Source organism: Puma concolor, chromosome A2 (genome assembly GCF_028749965.1).
Source record: "Puma concolor isolate L17-30 chromosome A2, mPumCon1.1.hap2, whole genome shotgun sequence".
NCBI lineage: Eukaryota > Metazoa > Chordata > Mammalia > Carnivora > Felidae > Puma > Puma concolor.
Window position 1 is genome coordinate 58,569,900 of NC_141668.1, and position 20,015 is coordinate 58,589,914.

The window sequence follows — 20,015 nt, forward strand, 5'->3', positions numbered from 1 at the left end:
CCCAATCCTTCCCGTCTGGTATTTACCTTTCTCCCCCTTCCCTCCCCTCTCTCTGGGTGGTATTCTGAGCTTATACAGAGTATTCAGTAATCATATTTTAAAAATTGCTTCAAAAGAGAATCCCAGGAGGGCATGACAGACATGCACATACTGGGTATTTTTAACCTGGACCATAGCTTTACTCACCACGTCTATGCTCTTAAAAACACACCAGAGTGCCCTGACCACAGTTTCCCCAAGGAGAGGAAGGCCTTCTGAGCAGGACCAGCTACTACCTACCTACAGACTAGTTATTATCACACCTTAGTGGCCATCTTTCTGCCCTCTTCCCTCCGCCCCTTTTCTTTTATTACCACACCACACTCCCACAATTCCCAAACAACAACATCAGTGTTTCAGCTTCTTCTCTGGATTTCCCACACTTAATGCAACCCAGACCTCACCTTCAGCTCTCCTGAGGCCACTTTGGAAGCCAGCTCGATGACACAGCCAACAGCCATGCGTGCAGCACCGGACGAGTGCAGCTCATTCCAAATGGTGTCACTGTCCACCTGAGCAAACAGTCAGCACAGCCCGAAGAAATGAGAGAGGGAAAATGAGAAGGACAAGGAATAGATGAAAAAGGGAGGGAAGGGGAGGGAAGAAGAGGAGAAGGGAAGAGAGAGAGAAAGCAAATTTGTGAGGAAGGGCTGGCAGGCTAACAACCTATGTACAATAACATTAGTCTTCCACCCTGGCCAGCTGAAAAGACCTTCTGGACACGGCTTTGCTTATACTTTTTCTCTATACTGACTTCTCCAATGGAAACACATTCCTGCCATGCCTCACTGCCATTCCCTGTTTAGATTTCTCATTACAAACAGCATTACATAGGCCGGATCTGGCGTAGTTACAGGCCTGCTAGAAACCAGGCCCCAGTAGTAGATAAAGGCTAAGAGCACTTAGCTATACATAAAAATCGGATTTGCAAGTGCTAGTGGGGGAAAATTCAAATACCTTTCTGGCTGCAGGTTTACAGGGAGCCAAAGACAATTATTAGGCAGGTAGCAGTAGCAGTCAGTGAGTAGGAAGTAGCAACCACAGTTCAGGTTCTCCAACTAAATGGAAGGAGTGTGTGGTCCTCACACTTAAAACATTCACAATATTCAACTGCAAGGAACAATTTGGTTTTCAAAGTAGAAGCTTAAAATTTCTAACATTTATTACAGTTTGGCAGCTGGTCTTCATGCAGATTGGTATTATTAAAATTGGAGAGGCCATTAAAATACATGGTTGCTTCTATAAGAGAACATTCTTATGAAAACAAAGTATGAACTGATATTTTTGATTTACCTTTATCAAATACTGTTTACTCTTTTTCATGCATCCAATAAGATAACATATAACAAGGACAAGAAAAGTACAACAGTGGGTTATAAAGATATATATATATGTTACATATATTTATGTGTAAAATATTTATTAATATATGTAAAAAAAAAACGAATGGTAGAGGTCTTTAAAGTTACAACACATAAATTACTTCAAGCACCAGGAAATGTAATAAAAAATTTGTGACTGTGCAAGTAGAAAGACTTTTTGAATTGGTCAAAGAAGGGAAATCCCACACAAAATAAAGATATTTTTAAAAGAATTAAAGAGACCTAATGACGTGGAACAAATACAATAAATAACAATTACACATATTCACAATGCATTAAGCAGTTTCCTAAGCATTTTAACATGCCTTTTCTCATGAGATCCTTAGCAACTTAAATTGTCAAGATCAATGAATAAATAAATAATAAGTGGGAACCATAAATAAATAGAAAAATTAGGATCTTTTCAACAACAGCAGAGTGGTGGTGAAGAGAGGTTTCTGAATCAAACTGTCACAGTGAGGTTATGGCTACCGCTAAAACCTGAATGACAGTGGGCAACTAATTAACATCTCTGCGTTTTGGTTCCCTTACCTGTGACACACCAACTTTTTAAAGTACCATCCACATATGATTTTGGTGAGGATTAAATGAGTAAGTGATAAGCAAATGTTAGGTACTACTATTTAGGCTACTATTAAACCCATTTAAAATGCCTTACACATAGTACCAGCCTAATAAGTGTTTATTGAATGAGCACACCGGGGCTTAGAGAAGCTACTCAGCTGACCCAAAACCTTCACACAGACCCCTGACTCTGACATCACCTGTCTTTCTACTACACTCCTGAAATAACTCTTGCTTTCTAAGAACATCAAGCCTTTGTCATAGTCAACACCATCATGGTAAACACTACCAGCTAAAAAGTGAAAGAATCATCAAATGGACATGGGAACCAAATCATTTGCCCTCCAAACCAAAAGCTTTATTTTTACTGAACAATGTAAGCACTTATCTGAGCTTCATATAAACATATCCTTGAGGAAGATAGTTGTTCAAGTTTAAAATGAAAACCAACATTTACATTGTGCTGCATCATTTTTAGTCAGTATTACAGAGCTACAGGTGCCATAGAAAGTCCTCATTAATCAGAGTTAAAGTTGGGGCACCTGGGTGGCTTAGCTAGTTAAATGTCCACTCTGAATTTTGGCTCAGGTCATGATCTAACACTTTGAGCCCTGTGTTGGGCTCTGTGCTGATATTGTGGAGCCTGACTGGGATTCCTTCTCTGTCCCTCCCCTGCGTGCATGCTCTCTCTCTCCCTCTCTTCCTCCCTCTCCCTCTCCCTCTCTCTCTCTCACTCTCTCTCTCACTCTCTCTCTCTCTCCCCCAAAATAAATAAATATTTAAAAGCCAAATTTAAAATTATTGCAAAAGCAAGCAAACATAAAACATATCAATAAATCCCAAAGACGTGGGGCGCCTGGGTGGCTCAGTTGGTTAAGCAACCGACTTCGGCTCAAGTCATGATCTCACAGTTTGTGAGTTTGAGCCCCGTGTCGGGCTCTGTGCTGACAGGTCAGAGCCTGGAGCCTACTTAGGATTCTGGCTCTCCCCCTCTCTCTGCCCCTCCCCTACTCATGCTCTGTGTCTCTGTTTCTCAATAATAAATAAATGTTAAAAAAAAATTAAAAATAAATAAATAAATCCCAAAGACTTAATGAGTAACTCAAAACCACACATAATTCTACATATAATTCCACATATAATTCCTTTTTACTTGACTTTGGAATATACTCAGAAGATTTTGGAATTCTTGTAGAGATAAAATTCTGTGTCTGTGCCATCAATTTTTGTGTATAAACTTCTACTAATCAAGATACTTACTTTTTTTAAATTTGGCTAACATTTGTTAGGTACCCACTATGTAATAGATGCTAAGAGTTATATAGTATGGGGGTTACTTTTGTCAAAAAGGTATGATCATTGGTTGAAAGAATGCTAGACACATAGATGCTTAATGGATACTTGAGATTTTGACTACATCCAAAGTTCAGGCTTATCCTTAAACAGGTTCATTAGGGATCTATGAAATTTATCAGCCATTTATTTACTTACATTTAAACGTGAAAAACATGTATTTAAAGAACTATTTCAACCTGTTTTATGTATACTTACTTTATAACTAACTTAATAATGGTCAAGTTCTTTGGATATAATCTTTCCATAAATGGTAACTGTATTTAATTCTGAATTTAACAGATATTGTCTTAGCTCACCTTCCATAACAAAATATCATACACTGAGAGGCTTAAATAACAAGATTTTATTTCTCCCAGTTCAGGAGGCTAGGAAGTCCAAGAAGGTATCAGCCAATTTGGTTTCTAGTTAAAATTCTGTTTCAGGTTTCATCCTGGCTTGCAGATGGCTGCCTTTTCACTATGTCCTCACATGGCCTTTCCTCAGTAAGTGCATGTAGAGAGAGACCCCTCTCTCTTCCTCTTCTTATAAAGCTACCATTCTATTAAAGATCCCATCCATATGACCACCTTTAACCTTAATTACCCTCAAAAAACCCTATTAAATTAAATCACATCAGGAGTTAGGGCTTCAAAATATGAATTGGGGGAAGGATACAATTCAGTATGTAGCAAGGTTATATCCCAAAAACTTGTTTATAAGTCAATTTATAATCATATTTTCCTAAGACATTGTGTTCCAAGTAGTTTTTCAGGACCATTAGCTATTTAGCTACTAAAAGCTACACACATATATTTGCCATGTTATAGTTTAACAAGAGCTCCAATGGTAAGAAATCTTGCACAACTTATGAACTCTCCTGACTATGTCACTAGAAGAGACGTCCAAATCTACTTCCTGCCATTCTCAATGGAAAAAAAGTATTTCTTATCCTGATATATCCATTTTACTGGTTGGAGAAACTGCCAAAAACATTTCCCTACATGAGTGATACCATCAAGAGGGCATCTTCCTATAAAAGCTCTGATTTTAACTACTGCAAAGCTTTGACAGCAGAAAAAAACTCTAGGTAAGAGAGGACGGTTGACTCCACCAATCGTTAATGGCTCCTGGCATGGAATGGGATCCTGAGTGGTTGGGGGATAAAAAAGGAAAAACAGCAAGAAGGATTAGACTTTGGTGGATATCTATAACTGGGATTAAGGAGCTGAGATGATAATACAATGATGATAAAGGTAGAGACCAGAAGAGCTTAGAACTGTAAGACAGGTGCTCTAGCATTTGAAAGTTGAAGGTAGAGAGAGTAGGACAGTGGCACAGAGTTGGATCTGGGTATGGAAAATAATTGTAAACAATGTAGATTATTTAGATTAGTCCAGGAAAGGGGAAAGAAATGGTAGTGGAGCAGAAGGCAATCCTGTTGACTACACTAGCTGGTTCCTAAGATCTTGCTAAAGTTGTTGAGATATGCAAAGCAAATTCTTAAAACCAAAACTACTATAATCTGAAAAAAAATTAATTTGCTTATATCTTTTTTGTTCTTTCCGTACACCACATTCACTTCTCCTAAGTCTGTTCACCAATTTATTCTTCAGCATGATGTGTGTGTGTGTGTGTGTGTGTGTGTATACATATCCATGCACACATGTACACGTACATTAGGAGGCAGTGAAATGTGAACTGAAAGGAAGATTAACATTGATATAAAATAAATGTAAAGAAATTGACATTCAAAATAGGATTTTGCATCAGTACACAAAAAAATCCAGATTTTGTAGTAAAAGAGGATTTTTTCCAAATTCTTTTATATATTAAGAACTAAGCCTGATGGTCTCAGGTTATAGTCCTATGTTAGTGACAGTATAAAGACAATGCTACCATTGCATCTCTGATACTCAGAGGAGAGAGTTTTTCTACTTATGACAATGAGACCTAAAGCTTACAGACCTAGGCTATAGGTAGGATATAATAAGAGGAAGAAAAACCAAAAGTCGTCCCTTCGGATTCTGAGACAGTGGAAAAAGGCAACAAAAGGTGCAACAGAAGCACCCCACTAGGGAATCCTAACATACTCCATCCTGCAGTGGAATCAGGAGAAACTGAGCTGCTTCAAAGGCTGGAGATTCAGGAACAATAAGGTGGACTAGGGAAATTGCCATGGAAGCTTGCATATTCAGAGGACAGCATGAGTTTCCAAGGACGTCATCAAATTTCCATCCCTCCTTCAGATACCCAAATGCCATCTTGGGAGAGGAAGCTGAGAGACTGAACAATTACCTAAAAATATTGCATCCAATAGTAAGTTGATCTTGAAGAAAAAGAATTGTAAAATTGAAAGGAATCTCTTCAAACTTGAAGAGATGCATATATTGTTAACTGTGGAGAAGATCAGTGTCATTAGAAGAAAAAGAAAGCATATCTACAACATATGAATGAGCATGGCTGATTCTAATTTTGTATCCCATTTTTAAGGTCAGGAATTTAATCTGCTGAATGACAGGGAAAAAGGTCTAACCAAGATCCTGGAAGAAGTCCCCAATGATATGCTATATATATGACTAGGGGTCTATAAATGTATTTTAGAATTAATGTGGCAATATGCAACTTACTGCCCCCCCCCCCCGAAATCATCTGGAATTTTTAGCAAGCTTTTGATTACAAAGTATTCTGAAAAACAGACTGTTTTCAACTTTCAAATATTTCTGTATAAATGTACAAAACATGAAGGCAGCTTTAGAAGTCTGCTGCGTAACTGTCCACAGAGGCTTTGTTTTATTGCCAGAATTAAAATCTATCAATTTGAAAATAGTCCCCTCAAAATTCAACTCACTTTTAAACATGTAGGAAGGTCTGGACCTTACATGTGTCCAAAACTGTAGTTCAGAAATGTCAGATGAGGCTGTCCCACAAAAAGTCTTTCTGTATTAGGAACCAAGCACATGTGGTGAGATACTGGTGGAAATACAAATAGGGTAGAGAATTATACAAGCTTGGTTCACAAAAAAAGATTTAGTCATCAGAGAAGGAGGCACAATTCTGAAGATAGTACAGGGCATGACACTGGGATCCTCCTAGCCCATATTTCCAGAGCCTCATGTCTATTTATTAGGGTAGGAAGGGTAAAGAAATGGAGAAAACTATAAGTAAAAACTGAAATAGGCAATGCATTTTATATTCTGTTAAAAAATGAGATTGAAGTAAAATACTTTGGTACCAAATTGAACATTTATGTTAAAAGAGGGAGAGAGTCACATTCTCTACTTCATTATGGACCTCAGAGAATCCAGGGCAACTGGCAATGTGACAACCCCAGAATAATCAGCAAAGGCCAGTAGGCCTCATCAATTGGAAGGAAGGAAGGAGGACAAGAACAAGAGATGGGGGGAAAAATCTAGCAATTCATAAGCACATAGCAATTACTCACACTAGTCTAAAATAGTTAGGAAGATTCTCTATGGAGGCATGGAGGTAGAAGAGACAGTAAGGGTTTGAAAAGCACCGGTTACATATTTACTTACAAAAACTTCGTCACTAGGTAATACTATTCACATGTGAAAGAAGACTACCATGTTGCAATCTCTATAGCTATAAAAGATACAAAGGAGGATTACTGAATCAAACCTGATCTATGGAACATGAATGGTAGAAACATCATTTATTCACTTGGAGTCACAGCAGAATGCAATTCAGGAAATATACAGAGAAAGTGATAGAAAACTAATAAGGTTTTCTATCTAATTTCATGTTTTTCAGTTTTATTATTATATGTTGCCCTATTCTATAAAGTTCTATTCTTTATTATCTATAAATAATAATGACAATAATAATAACTGCTATTATCTCATAATTATAGAGTTCTTATTAAGATCCAGACACTATGCAAATCTCATTGCCTATATAAACTCATACGAGTCTTACAATAATCACTGGCATAGATGCTATTATTAAGCATTTCTGTATATGAAATTCAAAGAGGTTATTCAGCTAGTAATTAGTGCAGCTGGAAATGAGAACCCAGAAAAACAGCATAAGCTCTTAATCCATACTTATTTTTATGTTAATAAAATCAAAATCTAAAAAGTGAATAAAAAATAAAATCATTTTGAAAAACAGATTCTAATTTTATTTATAGAATCAAAGATTTTCGTAGTGAAATGCAACAGCTAAGACCTACGTCACTTTTTTATCTGTAAAGGTATTGAATCTCTACCATGTAAAATTGCTAAAATATTCCAAAACTTCAAATGCCACAGTTGTATCGGGAGTAGCTGGGCATTTTGTAATTTTATAATTTGCTCACCATTATTTTATTTTATTTTTTTTAATTTTTTTAAATTTTTTATTTTTTTTTAATTTTTTTTTTCAACGTTTATTTATTTTTGGGACAGAGAGAGACAGAGCATGAATGGGGGAGGGGCAGAGAGAGAGGAAGACACAGAATCGGAAACAGGCTCCAGGCTCTGAGCCATCAGCCCAGAGCCTGACGCGGGGCTCGAACTCACGGACCGCGAGATCGGGACCTGGCTGAAGCCGGACGCTTAACCGACTGCGCCACCCAGGCGCCCCGCTCACCATTATTTTAAAGCAGTAGTCTTAACGGGCGTGTTTTAAACCGTCTTCCCTCCCGCCCCACCCCTGGTGCCCATTTGTGAATTTCTGAAGACATTTTTAGTTGTCAAGACTGAAGGGGCAGGTGAGCTTCCAGGGTCTGTTGAGTGGAAGCCAGGAATGTTGCTAATCATCTTACAGTGCAACAGGACATCACAACAAAGAAATATCTGTCAATGTCAATAATGCCAAAGTTGAGAAATCTTGCTCTATAAACATTGAGATCCATATAAATATCAGTGCTCCCTTCTTCATACTGGCTGCTAAAACTCTCCACGACAAATTTGTGGACCTTCTCTAGTAAAAATAGTAGATACTACAGCTCACACCTTATAAGCTAATCTCATTCCTAGCTCATGTATCTATCTTCACTTTTCCATGATTACCACACTTACTTTTGAACACACACGTCATGTTTGTTTTGAAAGGTGCTTTAAATCCTTTATGGAATATGACAAGAATAAAAGGAAAACACAGAGAAAGAACGAAGCAGCAAAAACAGCAGAGAGAGAGTCCAGAGAGGAGGCAGAGCAGAGGACAGAGAGGGAACAGGGAGGAAATTGCTTTATATTTTCATTGTTAGTTTTTAAAGTTGTGCAGGGCGCCTGGGTGGCGCAGTCGGTTAAGCGTCCGACTTCAGCCAGGTCACGATCTCGCGGTCCGTGAGTTCGAGCCCCGCGTCGGGCTCTGGGCTGATGGCTCAGAGCCTGGAGCCTGTTTCTGATTCTGTGTCTCCCTCTCTCTCTGCCCCTCCCCCGTTCATGCTCTGTCTCTCTCTGTCCCAAAAAAATAAATAAACGTTAAAAAAAAAAAAAAATTTAAAGTTGTGCTTTCTCTCTTGCTTTTTCTTTGGAATACAACCAAGAATCATTTTTATCAACATTGTTCTTTTCCTGAATTTTTCCAAATAATTGTGTCGCCTGAATAGAATCAACACTAATAGAAACTTATTTTAAAGGGCTATTCTGCCCTTTTCAGTTTCTTCAGTTTCACGAATTTAGTGACAGAGCCAGGAAAAACCTTTCACAGTTCTTCCCATTCTTTTGCTTCAATCTCAACTTATTTTTCCCTAATACATCAAAGAAGTGGATGGCAATTTATTATAAAAATTTCAAAAAAGAAATAATTATATAATATCAGTGGCAAAATAAAAGATCAAGGACATCATATGATTATTGGCACCTATACGAAAAAGAAAAAAGAAAGAAAGAAAGAGACAAGTTCTACCTATTCACAGTCAGGTCCTTGAGAAATGTTTGTTCATTAGTATTTTGGGTTTGTCCCTGCATAAAAGTAAGGCAGGGAGTACACGGACAGACTACTGCCTTTGAGTGGTTATGATTCATTTCGTTTAGAGGAAATATGTAAGTGTCACACTTCCCAATGTTCACTTTCTTTGAAACAGATTCTGAGCATCTGAGAGCTGGGTAATATTTCAAAAACCATTGCTTTCACAGTTTCTTTATCCTACATCAATTAAAATGACCAAAATCCTTGGTCAGGATTTTTTAAGAAATCAAGATGTTGCTTGAGTGCCATCCCAGCCCCTTATTCAGAAGCCTCTGTGCATCTGCAAATCCTTCGGGTAAGCACTTAATGACCATCAGGTTTTTTCCTTTTTTAAAAAAACTGTTTACTCTGAGAATGACCACATAAAATTCAACCAGCAAAATGAAAGTATGATACACAGTGCACAAAATAATCAGAGTTCCAAGTAAGCTAAATGTCCAATATGTACCTCGACACTGGATAATATACATTGTCCATGTAATTTATGGTTTAAAAAACGGCAATAACAACAACAATCTTCTCCTTAAATGCTGCCTCAGATCTGCAGCAGGTATAATCTAGATTTAACTAAAGTGTAAAGAACTTCCTTGGTGTTAAGGGTATTAGTGACTAATATCAACAAGTAGAGTCCATGAACAGGAAAAGGTACAAAGAAAATAGCTCAGAGAGTCTCACATACTGAAGTGGAACAATTCAGGCCTAAAGCAGTAGCCACATGTTCGAAAGACTCCAGAGGTCAGACTGGTAATGTAGATGTAATGTAAGGTAAGGTAAATGAGAGAGGGGGCCTTTGGGGTGATTTTTTAAATCTTAAATATTGAGAAGAACTCATTTTTTAAAAAATCCCCAGCCAAGCTAAAAAGAAACTTATCTATAGATGTGCTAAATATGGCTCCTGGGCTATCAGTGCGTAACTTTTGCGGTCCAGGGTGACTTATTTCTTCTACCCAAAGCTTGAAAATTCTAAAGTAGGAAATGGGGGGAAAAAAAGTATCTCAGAGGAACTAGATGGGTTGATTTCTTGTGTGAAATGATCATAGCCTAACTAAAGATTTCTTAGAGTGGGGCACTTAGAAAACTTCTCTAACTCGTGGGGGGCGGGGTATGTTTATTAAGCATTCTAGCTTTGCCTGAGGATAAGACTAGAGTAAGGATGCTTAGGTTAACATTTTAAGTAAAGGCTACAAATATTCACAGCACTATGAAAAGTTTTATTGCATTATTCAAACATGTTACTTGCGAAAATACATGGTGGTGAAAATTATAATTAATTCAGCAATGTTTTTAAATTAACTTGAAGCATATTAATTGCAGTAATGTCTACATGAATTTGAAAATGTAGCTTCATATTTTTGACACATATTTATTCAGTCCTTGGACAATGTTGGGTGTGCATAGGAATTCATTTATTAATAACTTCATGGCCCTGAAGAGTTTGTGAACATAAGAACAACTGGTCTATGGCACAAGAACAGACACTGAGATCAATGGAACAGAATACAGAACTCAGAAATGGACCCACAAACCTACGGCCAACTAATCTTTGAACAAAGCAGGAAAGAATATCCAATGGAATAATGACAGTCTTTTCAGCAAGTGGTGCTGGGAAAACTGGACAGTGACATGCAGAAGAATGAACTTGGACCATTTTCTTACACCATACACAAAAATAAACTCAAAATGGATGAAAGTCCTCAACGTAAGACAGGAAGCCATCAAAATCCTTGAGGAGAAAGCAGGTAAAAACCTCTTTGATCTTGCCTGCAGCAACTTCTTACTCAACACGTCTCCGGAGGCAAGGGAAACAAAAGCAAAAATGAACTACTGGGACCTCATCAAAACAAAAATCTTCTGCACAGCGAAGGAAACAATCAGCAAAACTAAAAGGCAACCAACAGAATGGGAGAAGTTATTTGCAAATGACATATCAGATAAAGGGTTAGTATCCAAAATCTATAAAGAATTTATCAAAGACAACACCCAAAAAATAAATAATCCAGTGAAGAAATGGGCAAAAAAACAGGAATAGACACTTCTTCAAAGAAGACATCCAGATGGCTAACAGATACATGAAAAAATGCTCAACATCACTCATCATCAGGGAAATACAAATCAAAAACCACAAGGAGATACCACCTTACACCTGTCGGAATGGCTAACATTAACAACTGAGGCAACAACAGATGTTGGTGAGGATGTGGAGAAAGAGGATCTCTTTTGCATTCTTGGTGGCAATGCAAGCTGGTGCAGCCACTCTGGAAAACAGTATGGAGGTTCCTCAAAAAACTAAAAATAGAACTACCCTACAACCCAGCAATTGCATTACTAGGTATTTATCCAAGGGACACAGGGATGCTGTTTCGAAGGGACACATGCACACCAATGTTTATAGCAGCACTATCAACAATAGCCAAAGTATGGAAAGAGCCCAAATGTCCATCTATGGATGAATAAGATGCTGTGTGTATGTATGTATGTATATGTGTGTGTATAGTGGAATATTACTCAGCAGTCAAAAAGAATGAAATCTTGCCATTTGCAACTATGTGGATGGAATTGGAGGGTATTATGCTAAGTGAAATTAGTCAGTCAGAGAAAGACAATAATCATATGACTTCACTCATATGAGGACTTTAAGAGACAAAACAGATGAACACAAGGGAAGGGAAAAAATAATATAGAAAACAGGGAGGGGGACAAAACAGAGGAGACTCATAAATATGGAGAACAAACTGAGGGTTATGGGAGGGGTTATAGGAAAGGGGATGGGCTCAATGGGGAAGGGGCACTGAGGAATCTACTCCCGAAATCATTGTTGTACTATATGCTAATTTGGATGTAAATTTAAAAAAATAAAAAACAAGTTATATATAAAAAAAAGAACAATTGGTCTAAATTTACTTTATTGTTTGGGGGAGAGAAAGCTAATAATGATAATAATAATAATAATAATAATAATAATAACAAGTGCTGAATAAATAGTTAACTGTGGGGGAGGGGTTCGGAGCTAAGTTCATAAAACAAGCAAGTAACCTGAATTAGTCTATTACAGGTGTAACTGGATTCTTGCAATGAGGAAAGAAATAAAATAAAGCAGAAAAAATACTAAAGAGATAATGACTGAGAATTTATCAAAAAAAGTGAGACCACAGATCCAAAAAATTCAAAACAGAACTACAAAAAAATGCCATCAATTCAATTACAAAAACAAAACCACACCTAGACACATCACTATCAAACTGCTAAAATATTAAAAAAAAAAATCCTGAAGGAAGCCAGAGAAAAGAAACACATTACATGAAATCTTGAACTAAGAACAGGAATGTTAGCATATTTCTTAGCAGAAACTATTTAAGCTAAGAAACAATGGAGTCACATCTTCAAAGTTTTCAAAGGATAAACATGTCAATCCAGAATTCTATACGAACAAAAATATCTTTAAAAGGTAAAATAAAAATTTTCAGAAAACTAACTGCTGAAGTATTATACTTCCATCAGACCTGAAATACAAAAAATGGTAAAGAAAAACACTCAGGAAATGAAGAGTGCTGAAAATCATAATTATGAAGGCTCATATAAGAGAGACTTTTCCCTTATTTTTATTCCCTTAAAACCTTGACTGTCTAAAGCAAAAACAATAACAATTTTATTGAGGGTTTTATGGCACATGTAAAAAGTCAGATGTACACCAACAAAATATGTAGAATGAGAGGACTGCAAACAAACTACTATAAGATTGTCACATTATATAAGAAATAGTGTAATATTACTGACTTTGAAATGTATTAATAAATGTATATACTAGAGAAACTACTAAAATATAGATAAAATAAGCCTATAATGGAAATAAAAACATAATTCTCAAAAATATTCAATCCAAAGGAAAGCATAAAAAAGAAAAAGAAAACAAGCAAAAACAGATGTAACAAGTATATAACAACTAACAAGATGGTTGATTTAAATTCAACCATAGCAAAACCTCCCTAATATAGAACACTGTTATTCAAAGTGTGGTCCATGGAACCATGGTGGTCTCAGTCTGACAACAAGATAAACAAAAGCAAGCCTTTAGAAACTTTTATAACAAATTTTTGGAATAATTTTATATCTGTTGAACCTAATAAAAATGAATTTGCATTTTGTACGGTTTTTAATCTCTTTTTTAGTAATTCTTTTTTATTACATTTTACAAGAGCATTGCTCTGTGACAGGAAATAAAATGTAAGCAAACAAAATCTTGTCCTTTACCACATAATAATTTGAGGAGCACTGATTTCACAGAGAAAGGACTTTCCTTCCAAATTACACAAAGATCGAATTCTACTTGGGTAAGAGAGCCACAAAGAAAAGGTAAAGCTACAGGTAAAATTGGAAATGCGTTAAGAGTTTGAAAATAAATTAACCCTAACAAGATAAGTTGTACCAAGAGAGAATGGCTACCAATATAATTTGTCAAAGCATTATACTACTAGTTTGTACCTAGAGGCTTTCATAGCCCCAGGATGTGGAGAAATTGTCAGGTTTTTTAATAAGCTTTTTAACAGATTTTCCAAGGAGCCAATCTTTGGACTCTTCCACTTTATTCCATTATTTTAGGTGATAGCTTTGGCAATGGCTTCATCACTGTTTAGTGCAGTATTACCTTATCTATTTTTTGACTCTAGAGTTAGAGTTAGAGACCTTGAAAACTATTTCCATTTACAAGCTGTTCAAACATGGGCAAGTTTATTAACCATGCTCTAAATAAAATGGAGATGAAACCACCTTAGTCACAGGATTATATCACCTTCCTCATAGGATTATTATTAGCATTAAATTAGTCAATGCATGTAAAGTGTTTAACATAGTGCAACACAACAGTGAAAGTAGTAAGTTCTCAGTAAATATGTTCACTAAGAGAAAAAAAAAATCCCAGAGTTTTGGTTCCAACATTACTTTTTATTCCGCGGCACATCAAAAACAAAAATCATCTGTGATAATGCTAGCAGCCAGAAACTACTTCTAATCAGAAAGCTACATTTTTTTTTTTTTTTAGCTGCATATGGATCTAGTTCAACTGGAGTTTCCTGAATGAATGTGGGCCTTTTCCAAGCACATCCAGCATAGCTCAATCTCTGGCACCCGAAACAAAGCTAATGCTCTGAAAAGCCGCACGTGATAGAAATTAAGCTACCTGTACTGAAAGTGGATATGAAAGTATTTTAAAAGGGAAAGAGAATGACTTAGAAGAAAAGGAATTTAGGCACAGTCTCCTTTGTATAATCGAAACTTAGCTTGTTGATTCTTTTCGGAAATATTCCCAGAGTTAAAATATAATACTAGTTTGCCCATTAACAGAACAGGTTTCATACGCACTGAGCATGGTTAATGTGGTACATGATTCTTCCACGGATGCCTTGAATATTTCATCCTGAAAGTTAGGAACCAAAAGTCCTCAGCCAATACTAAGCAGTTCAGTAAACAGCTGCTGCTATGCTATGCTGCTGCTTGGGCCACAGGGCATTTTTGAATAATTGAGTTTAAGCTTAAATAATGATCAGATGCCCGTAGAAACCTCCTGAGAGACATCAGACTTAACAAAGAAACAGAGGTTTCATCAAAGTACTGATTCTATACCATTTTAGGCATGTTGTATAAAAGTTAAACTATGAAGGAAATTAAGTATCTTTTTAACTTTTGCATTACTTCAGGTAAAATACCTATTTTAAATGAATCATCCATTGTGGATCAGCTATTTCTGCAGACAGTGTCTTGATTTGGTAACTTAGAAATTATCTAATATTTTTTAAAATCACTGAAATCATCTCAGTTTTATTTAATTTCTGAGAAATTCTAGTTTTAATTTTTCAACATAGCTTATTCTTTTTTAAGCTCTATACAATATGTATAATGACATCTGCAAGCCAAATTTCTTATTTGTTTTAGGAAATAGAATAATTACCTTTTTCCACTTAAAAAGTATTTGAGAAGTTCAATATTTTTCTATCCTCAAGCCTCTACTCTTAGGGCTAGAACTGAAGATTACAATACATATTTTCTTTTCGGCAACAGTAAAAGTTGGGGTGGGAGTAGGAAAGATTCAAAGAGAGAAAAGCTTAGACTGTTAGTAGATTCAGGGGGAGAGATAACAAGTCAAACTTACTACTCAAAGAAAGCACAAAGTATATATCTCTGGTCAGCATCTAAAAAAGATGCAGGGGATGGATTGGGGCAACAAATAAGTGCCAGACACGGTGTTAAACATTTTAGAAACATTACCTAATTTATTCCTCATGTACTATTAGTCACTTTAACAAAAGAGGAAACTGAGCTTCAGAGAGGTTAAGTAATTCGAACAGTTACACAGTTGATAAGACACGGAACTGGGATTTCAATCAAAGTCAACCTTAGATAATAGGTTTTGATATGGATGGAATTGTGTTCTCCCCAAATTCAAATGATGAAGATCTAACCCCAATTTGACCATATTTGCAGATAGGGACGTTAAAGAGGCAATATGACTGGTGTCCCTGTAAGTAGAGAAAGAGACACCAGTTATGCGCACACACAGAGAAAAAGCCATGTAAAGACACAGTGAAAAAGTGTCCATCTGCAAACCACAGAGATAGGCCTGAGGAGAAACCAATCCTGCCTGCAACTTGATCTTTAATTTCCAATCTCTAGCACTATTAGAAAATACCTATTTTTAAAAACAACATAGAGTTGACGAAATCTTCACTGCTGTCAGGGATAGGATAAAGATCTATTTTTCTATCCTGGGCATTAGCATCTTAACAATAAATGGGGAATGATTGTTTAAAAAGCTAATCAAGAGGCACCTGGGTGGCTCAGTACATTAAGTGTATGACTTCAGCTGAGGTCACGATCTCATGGCTCACAAGTTCGAGCCTCTCGTCGGCTCTGTGCTGATGGCTCACAGCCTGGAGCCTGCTTCAGATTCTGTGTCTCACTCTCTCTCTGCCCCTCCACCATTTGTGCTCTCTCTCTCTTAAAAATAAACAAACATGGGGCGCCTGGGTGGCTTGGTCAGTTAAGCGTCTGACTTCGGCTCAGGTCATGATCTTGCGGTCCGTGGGTTCGAGCCCCGCGTCGGGCTCTGTGCTGACAGCTCAGAGCCTGGAGCCTGTTTCAGATTCTGTGTCTCCCTCTCTCTCTGCTCCTCCCCTGTTCATGCTCTGTCTCTCTCTGTCACAAAAATAAATAAACGTTAAAAAAAAATTTTTTTTAAATAAATATATAAAAAAATAAACAAACATGATGATTCTTAAACCAGAGAGAGACCCAGTAAAAAAAGAGAACTACAGGCCAATATCCCTGATGAATATGGATGCAAAAATTCTCAATAAGATACTAGCAAATCAAATTCAACAGCATATAAAAAGAATTATTCACCATGATCAAGTGGGATTCATTCCTGGGATGCAGGGCTGGTTCAACCTTTGCAAATCAATCAACATGATACATCACATTAATAAAAGAAAAGAACCATATGATCCTGTCAATCGATGCAGAAAAGGCATTTGACAAAATTCAGCAAACTTACTTCATAAAAACCCTCAAGAAAGTCGGGATAGAAGGAACATACTTAAACATCATAAAAGCCATTTATGAAAAGCCCACAGCTCACATCATCCTCAGTGGGGAAAAGCTGAGAGCTTTTTCCCTGAGATCAGGAACACGACAGGGATGCCCACTCTCACCGCTGTTGTTTAACACAGCGTTGGAAGTTCTAGCATCAGCAAGCAGACAACAAAAGGAAATCAAAGGCATCAAAATTGGCAAAGATGAAGTTAAGCTTTCATTTTTTGCAGACGACATATTATACATGGGAAATCTGATAGACTCCACCAAAAGTCTGCTAGAACAGATACATGAATTTAGCAAAGTTGCAGGATACAAAATCAATCTACAGAAATCAGTTGCATTCTTATACACTAATAATGAAGCAACAGAAAGACAAATAAAGAAACTGATCCCATTCACAATTGCACCAAGAAGCATAAAATACCTAGGGATAAATCTAACCAAAGACGTAAAAAATCTGTATGCTGAAAACTATAGAAAGCTTATGAAGGAAATTGAAGAAGATACAAAGAAATGGAAAAACATTCCTTGCTCATGGACTGGAAGAATAAATACTGTCAAAATGTCAATACTACCCAAAGCTATCTACACATTCAACGCAATCCCAATCAAAATTGCACCAGCATTCTTCTCGAAGCTAGAACAAGCAATCCTAAAATTCATATGGAACCACAAAAGGCCCCGAATAGCCAAAGTAATTTTGAAGAGGAAGACCAAAGCAGGAGGCATCACAATCCCAGACTTTAGCCTCTACTACAAAGCTGTCATCATCAAGACAGCATGGTATTGGCACAAAAACAGACACATAGACCAATGGAATAGAATAGAAACCCCAGAACTAGACCCACAAACGTATGGCCAACTCATCTTTGACAAAGCAGGAAAGAACATCCAATGGAAAAAAGACAGTCTCTTTAACAAATGGTGCTGGGAGAACTGGACAGCAACATGCAGAAGGTTGAAACTAGACCACTTTCTCACACCATTCACAAAAATAAACTCAAAATGGATAAAGGACCTGAATTTGAGACAGGAAACCATCAAAACACTAGAGGAGAAAGCAGGAAAAGACCTCTCTGACCTCAGTAGTAGCAATTTTTTACTGGACACATCCCCAAAGGCAAGGGAATTAAAAGCAAAAATGAACTACTGGGACCTTATGAAGATAAAAAAGCTTCTGTACAGCAAAGGAAACAACCAACAAAACTAAAAGGCAACCAACGGAATGGGAAAAGATATTTGCAAATGACATATCGGACAAAGGGCTAGTATCCAAAATCTATAAAGAGCTCACCGAACTCCACACCCGAAAAACAAATAACCCAGTGAAGAAATGGGCAGAAAACATGAATAGACATTCTCCAAAGAAGACATCCGGATGGCCAACAGGCACATGAAAAGATGTTCAACGTCGCTCCTTATCAGGGAAATACAAATCAAAACCACACTCAGGTATCACCTCACGCCAGTCAGAGTGGCCAAAATGAACAAAATCAGGAGACTATAGATGCTGGAGAGGATGTGGAGAAACGGGAACCCTCTTGCTGCAAACTGGTGCAGCCACTCTGGAAAACAGTGTGGAGGTTCCTCAGAAAATTAAAAATAGACCTACCCTATGACCCAGCAGTAGCATTGCTAGGAATTTACCCAAGGGATACAGGAGTACTGATGCATAGGGGCACTTGTACCCCAATGTTTATAACAGCACTCTCAACAATAGCCAAATTGTGGAAAAAGCCAAAATGTCCATCAAGTGATGAATGGATAAAGAAACTGTGGTGTATACACACAATGGAGTACTACGTGGCAATGAGAAAGAATGAAATATGGCCCTTTGTAGCAACGTGGATAGAACTGGAGAATGTTATGCTAAGTGAAATAAGCCATGCAGAGAAACACAGATACCATATGTTTTCAGTCTTATGTGGATCCTGAGAAACTTAACAGAAACCCATGCGGGAGGGGAAGGATAAAAAAAGAGCTTAGAGTGGGAGAGAGCCAAAGCATAAGAGACCCCTAAAAACTGAGAACAAGCTGAGGGTTGATGGGGGGTGGGAAGGAGGGGAGGGTGGGTGATGGGTATTAAGGAGGGAACTTTTGGGATGAGCACTGGGTGTTGTATGGAAACCAATTTGATAATAAATTTCATATATTGAAAAAAATAAAATAAAATAAACAAACATGAAAAATGTTTTTAGATAAAAAAATAAAAAATAAAAGGTTAATCAGGTTTTATAAGTAGATGTTTTTGTTTTGTTTGTTTTGTACGTGTTTCTTTTCTTTCCTCTGGATTTCCTTGCAGTAGGCTAGTTACATGATGTTCCATATACAGGATGACTGTGAAACTTGGAAAACAATCAATAACTTTATGGGATACCTGAGCTATTATTTAGGAATACCCTATATTTATATAGCTACTGGTAAACAATGATTTCTGTTGTTGAAGCTAGCCAGTCTGTGGTGTCTTTATATGGCAGCCTGAGCAGACAAATGCAGATAAGAACTAAAAAAAGATTTTCTATATTGTTTGTTCTATAGATCTCTTCTTAATGATATAGGATGAGAACTAGTGTTAAGAGCCATGAGCGCAGTGCTAAGGGTGTATCGTCACACATCTGACACATAATAGATCCTTAATAAATGTGTGCCAAGAGAATCAATTGATGGATGAAAATAAATCAATTCTATAGTGATATATTTCTTGACAGGGTTTGACTCTGGCTAAAATGTAAAAATAGTTTCCCCATTCAAGTCCTGCATTACATCACTGATTTCGTGAAGAACATGTTTCTTTAGTTAGCACCACACCTAGATCTATAGCTTTCATTTGCTAGCATTAGGTTCCTCCTTTCTCTAGCTTGATAACCAGCAACATCTGGGGTGCCTCTAGGGCCCCCAACCTCTGTCATGGTGTACCCCTACTCATCATAGAACTTCCAGGTCTTAACTATTTGCCCTAAGAAGACAAGACATCCCTGTAAGTCTTTGTCAACCAGATCCCCAGTATCAAGTTAATGGGAGCCTGCTTTATGATCGCTCCAGAAAAACTGATTTTTTAAAGCTATTTTAGGGGTGCCTGGGTGGCTCAGGTCATGATATCATGGTCTGTGATTTCAAGCCCTACCTCAAGCTCTGCACTGACAGTTCAGAGCCTGCTCCAGATCCTCTTCTTCCTATCTCTACCCCTCCCCCAAA

At 37.2% G+C, this 20,015-nt stretch overlaps 1 protein-coding gene across 1 annotated transcript in view; it reads right to left on the reverse strand.

Moving 5' to 3' along the window:
• Positions 1-465: 465 nt before the first annotated feature.
• HDAC9 (histone deacetylase 9) overlaps positions 466-20,015 on the reverse strand; it is a 708,604-nt gene continuing 689,054 nt past the window's right edge. The window contains exon 18 of the transcript XR_015246442.1: positions 466-551. The gene's annotated coding sequence lies outside the window, so the exon portion shown is untranslated. The remainder of the gene's footprint in view (positions 552-20,015) is intronic.